Here is a 10,344-nt window from a genome sequence, read left to right as displayed (position 1 = left end):
GGTCACAAGGACATGATAAAATTCCTCAGAGTTAAAACACATACACATGCACACACAGAAATACAAGCAGAACTGGGAAAATCTGAATAAGATGGGTAAATTGAATTAATATTAATATCCTGGTTGTGATTATACTTTTGCAAGCTATAACTTTATGGGAAGCTGGGTAAAGGATACATGAGGTCTCTTTGTGACTTACGACTGCATGTGAATCTATAATTATCTCAAAACAAATAGTGTACTGAAAAAATGAGACATTTTCTTTAAAGTCAGAATCAGCACAAATATGCTAACAATTACCATTATTAGTTGACATTGTTCTCGAAGTTTGAGCTAATGCAGTTGTTCAAGAAACTGAAAGAAGAAACTAAGCAGTAGAAAATGAAATTATCTTAATTTCATATAATAATTTTTTTTCTTCCTTGAAAATCCTAGGGAAGCTATAGAAGAGAATTTACAGGGGAACCAGCTACAATTAAGTTAACAAAGTCAAGAGCTTTCTAATAAAATAGCAATAGCTAATTACGAAGGAAAAAAATTTCCCTGGCATGAGCTATTGAAAGCTGTGCAGAATCCATAGGAATAAAACTCTGGAAGAGTACTGAAATTCACAAAAGAAGACTTGAATAAATGGAAGGACATGCTTCTTGTTTAGAAGATTCAATATGTAAAAATGTTGTTTCACCACATATTAATTTATACCTTTAATAAAATTCTGATAAACATTCTCATAGTAGTTTTTCAGAAATTTAAGAGAATGCAAAGTTCAGCTGGAAAAATGAATAGGCAAGAATGCTTCATTATTAAATAAAAACATTAACATTCAGCTCATGAAACTCAAAAAAGAACAAAATACATCAAAGGAAATGGGGGGAAAGTTATAAAGAAAAGATGAATTACAAAAAGAAAAATAGAATTGATAAACATATTCAATAACAGTTTCTATGAAAAATGTAATACAATAAACAAGTTCTCCCTTATACTGTTCATCATAATAAATCATGTAAGAAATAAAGTGAAACAAAAAATAAATCTGTAATTCTTTTCTTATGTTAGGAATAAGATAGGTATATGTATTTCTTCCTATTAATTTGTTCAATTGAGCCCTCTTTCTGTACCAGGTTGTTTAAATTACTCTAAGCTTTGTAAGGTATTTAGTCAGTATAGTAGTTAAACTTTTAAGCTCTGAAGTAATGAGTTTTGGGTTCAAATAAAACTCCTGACATTTATAATAGTGCCTCTGTGTTACTGGCAAACTTTTTAAACATCTCTAAGTTGCAGGTAATTGTACTTCGAGTTTCAAGGAGGAGAAAATAGAATCCATAATGCATGTGACACTTAATTCAGTACAATGTAAGCACTCAATAGATGTAAAGGTTTTAGTATGTGGTACACACACACACACACACACAGGCAATATCCCAAGATTTTCCTGGCTTTTATTAAGCGTTCCACCTGAATTTTAGAATTGTTAAATTCTGAAAACAACACCATTGGGATTGAATTGAATTTATAGATTTATTTAAGGCAGTTGGACATTTTTACAACATGCATCTTCTTACCCATGAACATGCCTCTACTTGTACCAAATTTCCTTTTTATATCCTCACATAAAATATTTTACATTTCTTCAATATTTGTACATAACTAGCATCAACCCTCTAGGTTTGTTATAGTCTTTTGTTGATATTGTTGTTGTTCAGTCACTCAGTCATGTCTGACTCTTTGTAACCCCATGGACTGCAGCACACCAGGCTTCCCTGTCCTTCTCTATCTCCTGGAGTTTGCTCAAACTCATGTCCATTGAATCGGTGATGCCATCCAACCATCTCATCCAATATCGAGCCCTTCTCCTACTACCTTCAGTCTTTCCCAGCATCAGGGTCTTTTCAATGAGTCGGCTCTTCTTATCAGGTGGCCAAAGTATCAGAGCTTCAACTTCAGCATCAGTCCTTCCAATGAATATTCAGGGTTGCTTTCCTTTAGGATTGACTGGTTTGATGCTGTCCAAGGAACTCTGAAGAGTCTTCTCCAGCACCACAGTTCAAAAGCATCAATTTTTTGGCACTCAGCTTTTTATATGGTCCAACTCTCATATCCATATAAGACTACTGGAAAAACCATAGCTTTGACTATGTGGACCTTTGTCAGCAAAGTGATGTCTCTGCTTTTTAATATGCTGTCTAGGTTTGTCATAGCTCTTCTTCCAAGGAGCAAGCTTCTTTTAATTTCATGGCTGCAGTCACCATTGGCAGTCACTTTGGGGCCCAAGAAAATAAAGTCACTGTTTCTATTTTCCTCCCATCTATCTGCCATGAAGTGACGGGACTGGGTGCCATGATCTTAGTTTTCTGAATGTTGAGCTTTAAGCCAGCTTTTTCACTCTCCTCTTTCACCTTCATCAGGAGGCTCTTTAGTTCCTCTTCACTTTCTGCCATAACAGTGGTGTCACCTGCATATCTGAGGTTATTGATATTTCTCCTGGCAATCTTGATTCCAGCTTGTGCTTCCTCCAGCCCAGCATTTCGCATGATGTACTCTGCATGTAAGTTAACAGGGTGACAATATACAGCCTTGATGTACTCCTTTCCCAATTTGGAACCAGTCCATTGTTCCAAGTCTGGTTCTAACTGTTGCTTCTTGACCTGCATACAGGTTTCTCAGGAGGTAGGTAAGGTGGTCTGGTATTCCCATCTCTTGAAGAATTTTCCACAGTTTGTTGTGATCCACACAGTCAAAGGCTTTAGCTTAGTCAATGAAGCAGAAGTAGACACTTTTTTTGAATTCTCTTGCTTTTTCTATGATCCAATGGATGTTGGCAATTTGATCTCTGGTTCTGGAATTTTTCCCCGTTGGTTTTTTGAGCTAGCTGTTATTGATTTATAAGAAAATTATTGATTCTAGAATATTTATTCTTAATGGACAGATATAAAAGACAACTTTTGCCTTTTACTCCCCAGCAATCATTCTTTTCGGTTCTGATTTGTTGCCTTTCATGAGATAGATCTATGTGTGCAAACTTGACTTGGATTCTGTTACCTGCAACCAAATTGACTTGACTTTCTAGAAAAGAATCTTAATTAAAGAAAAATTAATTCATTTATTTAACTGTGTCCAGGTCTTTGCTGTGGCATGTGGGTTCTTTGTAGTGGCTCATGGACTTCTCTCTAGTCGTGGCTCATGGGCTCAGCAGTTGCCATGTGTGGGCTTAGCTGCCCTGTGGCATGTGGAATCTTAGTTCCACGACTAGAGATTGAACCCATGTCCCCTGAATTTCAAGGCAGATTCTTTTTTTTTTAATTCAGCAGTAAATTTATTTCTCTTTTCCAAATGAGAACAGTCTTTTCATGTGGATCATGTTTAAAAAATACTTCATAATTTATATATTAAGAGCTTAAGTACATTTTAGTTTGGTCTTTAATATGTCCCGTATTCCAACTAATGATTGCTTTCTTGGGTTAGAGAGATTTTTTTAAAAAATTAATTTATGCAGCGCCAGCCCCTCCCTGCAGCTCAACAGAACTAGCTACCTGAATAGGAGTCCACCTCCGCCCGCCTGTGTCAGGGCGGAAATGAGGCTCTGAAGAGACCAAATAAACAAATAAACAAAATAACAAATAAACAAAGGGAACCGCTTCAGAAGGGACCGGTGCAACAGATTAAAATCCCTGTAGAAAACACCGACTATACCGGAAGGGGCCTGTAGATATCGAGAAGTGTAAGCTGGAACGAGGAGATATCTGAAACTGAGCCGAACCCACACTGACCGCAACAGCTCCGGAGAAATTCCTAGATATATTTTTACTTTTTTTTTTTTTTAAGTAAGAAGAAAAAAAAAATTTTTTTTTTATTTTTTATTTTTTCTCTTTTATTTTCCTTTAAAATTCCCTATTACTCCCTCATTACTCCTTAACTTATATTTTCATAGATTTTTATGATTTTTTTAATTAGGGAAATTTTTTTTTCTTTTTTTTTTTCCTTTTTCTCTTCTATTTTCTATTTTTCTTTTTCTCTTATTTCTTTTAAAGTCCTCTAGTACTCCTCTACTACTCCTTAATTTTCATTTTCAATACACTATAACCTTACCAAAAAAAAAAAAAGGGAAGCCCTATTTTTTAAACTGAACTTCATATATATTTTAAAAAAATTTTTTGTGTGTGTTTTGGTTTTTGTTTTTAATATAGTATTTTTAAGAGTCTAACCTCTACTCTAGATTTTTAATTTTTGTTTTTCAGTATATGATATAAATTGTGAACATTTAAGAATCCAATATTCAGTTCCCATTTTTATTCAGGATTGTGTTGATTATTCTCTCCCAATCTTGACTCTCTGTTTTCTACCTCAGAACACCTCTATTTCCTCCTTTCCCCTTCTCTTCCCAATCCAATTCTGTGAATCTCTGTGAGTGTCTGGGCTATGGAGAACACTCTGGGAACAGACAACTGCGTAGATCTGTCTCTCTCGAGTCCCCCTTTTTCTCCTCCTGCTCATCTCTATCTCCCCCCACCCCACCCTTCTTCATGTAACTCTGTGAACCTCTCTGGGTGTCCCTAACCGGGGAGAATCTTTTCGCCATTAACCTAGAAGTTTTATTATCAGTGTTGTATAGTTGGAGAAGTCCTGAGACTACAGGAAGAATAAAACTGAAATCCAGAGGCAGGAGACGTAAGTCCAAAACCTGAGAAAACCAGAAAACTCCTGACTACATGGAACTTTAAGTAATAAGTGACCATCCAAAAGCCTCCATACCTACACTGGAACCAACCACCACCCAAGAGCCAATAAGTTTTAGAGCAAGACATACCACACAAATTCTCCAGCAACGCAGGAACATAGCCCTGAACGTCAACATACAGGCTGCCCAAGGTCACACCTAACACATAGACCCATCTCAAAACTCATTACTGGGCACTCCACTGCTCTCCAAAGAGAAGAAATCAAGTTCCACGCACCAGAACACTGACGCAAGCTTCCCTAACCAGGAAACCTTGACAAGCCAATCGTCTAACCCCACCCACTGGGTAAAACCTCCAAAATAAAAAGGAACCACAGACCTCCAGAATACAGAAAGCCCACTCCAGACACAGCAATCTAAACAAGATGAAAAGGCACAGAAATACCCAACAGGTAAAGGAACATGAAAAATGCCCACCAAGTCAAACAAAAGAGGAGGAGATAGGGAATCTACCTGAAAAAGAATTTAGAATAATGATAATAAAAATGATCCAAAATCTTGAAAACAAAATGGAGTTACAGATAAATAGCCTGGAGACAAAGATTGAGAAGATGCAAGAAATGTTTAATAAAGACCTAGAAGAAATAAAAAAGAGTCAATTAAAAATGAATAATGCAATGAATGAGATAAAAAACACTCTGGAGGGAACCAAGAGTAGAATAACGGAGACAGAAGATAGGATAAGTGAGGTAGAAGATAAAATGGTGGAAATAAATGAAGCAGAGAGGAAAAAAGAAAAAAGAATCAAAGAAATGAGGACAACCTCAGGGACCTCTGGGACAATGTGAAACGCCCCAACATTCGAATCATAGGAGTCCCAGAAGAAGAAGACAAAAAGAAAGGCCATGAGAAAATACTCGAGAAGATAATAGCTGAAAACTTCCCTAAAATGGGGAAGGAAAAGCCACCCAAGTCCAAGAAAGAAACCCAGGAGAGTCCCAAAACAGTATAAACCCAAGGCGAAACACCCCAAGACCAATATTAATCAAATTTAACAAAGAACAAACACAAAGAACCCAAAATACTAAAAGCAGCCAAGGAGAAACACAAAATAACGCACACAAAGGGATTCCCATAAGCGATAACAGCTGATCTATCAATAGAAACCCTCCAGGCCAGAAGGGAATGCAGGACATACTAAAGTAATGAAAGAGGAATAACCTACAACCCAGATTACTGTTCCCAGCAAGGATTCTTCATTCAGATATGAAGGAGAATTTCAAAAGCTTTACAGATAAGCAAAAGCTGAGAGAATTCAGCACCACCAAACCAGCTCTCAACAAAAGCTAAAGGATCTTCTCTAGACAGGAAATGCAGAAAGGTTGTATAAACGTGAACCCAAAACAACAAAGTAAATGGCAACGGGACCACACCTATCAATAATTACCTTAAATGTAAATGGGTTGAATGCCCCAACCAAAAGACAAAGCTTGGCTGAATGGATACAAAAACAAGACCCCTATATATGCTGTCTACAAGAGACCCACCTCAAAACAAGAGACACATACAGACTAAAAGTGAAGGGCTGGAAAAAAAATATTTCACGCAAACGGAGACCAAAAGAAAGCAGGAGTCGCAATACTCATATCAGATAAAATAGACTTTCAAATAAAGGATGTGAAAAGAGACAAAGAAGGACACTACATCATGATCAAAGGATCAATCCAAGAAGAAGATATAACAATTATAAATATATATGCACCCAACATAGGAGCACTGCAATATGTACGGCAAACACTAATGAGTATGAAAGAGGAAATTAATAGTAACATAATAATAGTGGGAGACTTTAATACCCCATTCACAACTATGGATAGATCAACTAAACAGAAAATTAGCAAGGAAACACAAAACCTTGAATTGACACAATGGACCAGCTAGAAACCTAATTGATATCTATAGACATTTCACCCCAAAACAATCAACTTCACCTTTTCTCAAGTGCACAACGGAACCTTCTCCAGAATTTAGATCACATCCTGGCCATTTAAATCTGGTCTTTGGAAAATTCAAAAAAATTGAAATCATTCCAGTCATCTTTTCTGACCACAGTGCAGTAAGATTAGATCTCAATTACAGGAAAAAAATTGTTAAAAATTCGAACATATGGAGGCTAAATAACACGCTTCTGAATAACCAACAAATCATAGAAGAAATCAAAAAAGAAATCAAAATATGTATAGAAATGAATGAAAATGAAAACACAACAACCCAAAACCTATGGGACACTGTAAAAGCAGTGCTAAGGGGAAGGTTCATAGCATTACAGGCTTACATCAAGAAACAAGAAAAAAAGCCAAATAAATAACCTAACTCTACACCTAAAGCAATTAGAGAAGGAAGAAATGAAGAACCCCAGGGTTAGCAGAAGGAAAGAAATCTTAAAAATCAGGGCAGAAATAAATGCAAAAGAAACTAAAGAGACCATAGCAAAAATCAACAAAGCTAAAAGCTGGTTTTTTTGAAAAAATAAACAAAATTGACAAACCATTAGCAAGACTCATTAAGAAACAAAGAGAGAAAAACCAAATTAACAAAATTAGAAATGAAAATGGAGAGATCACAATAGACAACACTGAAATAAAAAGGATCATAAGAGACTACTACCAGCAGCTCTATGCCAATAAAATGGACAACTTGGATGAAATGGACAAATTCTTAGAAAAGTATAACTTTCCAAAACTGAACCAGGAAGAAATAGAAGATCTTAACAGACCCATCACAAGCAAGGAAATCGAAACTGTCATCAAAAATCTTCCAGCAAACAAAAGCCCAGGACCAGATGGCTTCACAGCTGAATTCTACCAAAAATTTAGAGAAGAGCTAACACCTATCTTACTCAAACTCTTCCAGAAAATTGCAGATGAAGGTAAGCTTCCAAACTCATTCTATGAGGCCACCATCACCCTAATTCCAAAACCAGACAAAGATGCCACAAAAAAAGAAAACTACAGGCCAATATCACTGATGAACATAGATACAAAAATCCTTAACAAAATTCTAGCAAACAGAATCCAACAACATATTAAAAAGATCATACATCATGAGCAAGTGGGCTTTATCCCAGGAATGCAAGGATTCTTTAATATCCACAAATCAATCAATGTAATACACCACATTAACAAATTGAAAGATAAAAACCATATGATTATCTCAATAGATGCAGAGAAAGCCTTTAACAAAATTCAACACCGATTTATGATTAAAACTCTCCAGAAAGCAGGAATAGAAGGAACATACCTCAACATAATAAAAGTTATATATGACAAACCCACAGCAAGCATCACCCTCAATGGTGAAAAATTGAAAGCATTTCCCCTGAAATCAGGAACAAGACAAGGGTGCCGACTCTCACCACTACTATTCAACATAGTGTTGGAAGTTTTGGCCACAGCAATCAGAGCAGAAAAAGAAGTAAAAGGAATCCAGATAGGAAAAGAAGAAGTGAAACTCTCACTGTTTGCAGGTGACATGATCCTCTACATAGAAACCCTAAAGACTCTTCCAGAAAATTACTAGAGCTAATCAATGAATATAGTAAAGTAGCAGGATATAAAATTAACACACAGAAATCCCTTGCATTCCTATATACTAAAAATGAAAAAAACAGAAAGAGAAATTAAGGAAACAATACCATTCACCATTGCAACAAAAAGAATAAAATACTTAGGAGTATATCTACCTAAAGAAACAAAAGACCTATACATAGAAAAATATAAAACACTGATGAAAGAAATCAAAGAGGACACAAACAGATGGAGAAACATACCGTGTTCATGGATTGGAAGAATCAATATTGTCAAAATGGCTATTCTACCCAAAGCAATCTATAGATTCAATGCAATCCCTATCAAGCTACCAACGGTATTTTTCACAGAACTAGAACAAATAATTTCTCAATTTGTATGGAAATACAAAAAACTCGAATAGCCAAAGTAATCTTGAGAAAGAAGAATGGAACTGGAGGAATCAACCTGCCTGACTTCAGACTCTACTACAAAGCCACAGTCATCAAGACAGTATGGTACTGGCACAAAGACAGAAATATAGATCAATGGAACAGAATAGAAAGCCCAGAGATAAATCCACGAACCTATGGACACCTTATCTTTGACAAAGGAGGCAAGGATATACAATGGAAAAAAGACAACCTCTTTAACAAGTGGTGCTGGGAAAACTGGTCAACAACTTGTAAAAGAATGAAACTAGAACACTTTCTAACACCATACACAAAAATAAACTCAAAATGGATTAAAGATCTAAATGTAAGACCAGAAACTATAAAACTCCTAGAGGAGAACATAGGCAAAACACTCTCCGACATAAATCACAGCAAGATCCTCTATGACCCACCTCCCAGAATATTGGAAATAAAAGCAAAAATAAACAAATGGGACCTAATGAAACTTAAAAGCTTTTGCACACAAAGGAAACTATAAGTAAGGTGAAAAGACAGCCTCAGATTGGGAGAAAATAATAGCAAATGAAGAAACAGACAAAGGATTAATCTCAAAAATATACAAGCAACTCCTGCAGCTCAATTCCAGAAAAATAAATGACCCAATCAAAAAATGGGCCAAAGAACTAAACAGACATTTCTCCAAAGAAGACATACAGATGGCTAACAAACACATGAAAAGATGCTCAACATCACTCATTATCAGAGAAATGCAAATCAAAACCACAATGAGGTACCATTATATGCCAGTCAGGATGGCTGCTATCCAAAAGTCTACAAGCAATAAATGCTGGAGAGGGTGTGGAGAAAAGGGAACCCTCTTACACTGTTGGTGGGAATGCAAACTAGTACAGCCACTATGGAGAACAGTGTGGAGATTTCTTAAAAAACTGGAAATAGAACTGCCATATGACCCAGCAATCCCACTCCTGGGCATACACACTGAGGAAACCAGATCTGAAAGAGACACGTGCACCCCAATGTTCATCGCAGCACTGTTTATAATAGCCAGGACATGGAAGCAACCTAGATGCCCATCAGCAGATGAATGGATAAGGAAGCTGTGGTACATATACACCATGGAATATTACTCAGCCATTAAAAAGCATTCATTTGAACCAGTCCTAATGAGATGGTTGAAGCTGGAGCCCATTATACAGAGTGAAGTAAGCCAGAAAGATAAAGAACATTACAGCATACTAACACATATATATGGAATTTAGAAAGGTGGTAACGATAACCCTATATGCAAAACAGAAAAAGAGACACAAAAATACAGAACAGACTTTTGAACTCTGTGGGAGAATGTGAGGGTGGGATATTTCAAAAGAACAGCATGTATACTATCTATGGTGAAACAGATCACCAGCCCAGGTGGGATGCATGAGACAAGTGCTCCAGCCTGGTGCACTGGGAGGACCCGGGGGAATCGGGTGGAGAGGGAGGTGGGAGCGGGGATCGGGATGGGGAATACGTGTAAATCCATGGCTGATTCATATCAATGTATGACAAAACCCACTGAAATGTTGTGAAGTGATTGGCCTCCAACTAATAAAAAAAAAAAAAAAAAAGAAAGAAAGAAAGTTGAGACTCAGAGAGTTTTATGCTATCTCTCATCCCCTAGTCATAAAACATGAGACTGAGGCAAAGG

Source organism: Cervus canadensis, chromosome 5, assembly GCF_019320065.1.
Source record: "Cervus canadensis isolate Bull #8, Minnesota chromosome 5, ASM1932006v1, whole genome shotgun sequence".
Lineage (NCBI taxonomy): Eukaryota > Metazoa > Chordata > Mammalia > Artiodactyla > Cervidae > Cervus > Cervus canadensis.
This window is presented reverse-complemented; position numbering follows the sequence as displayed.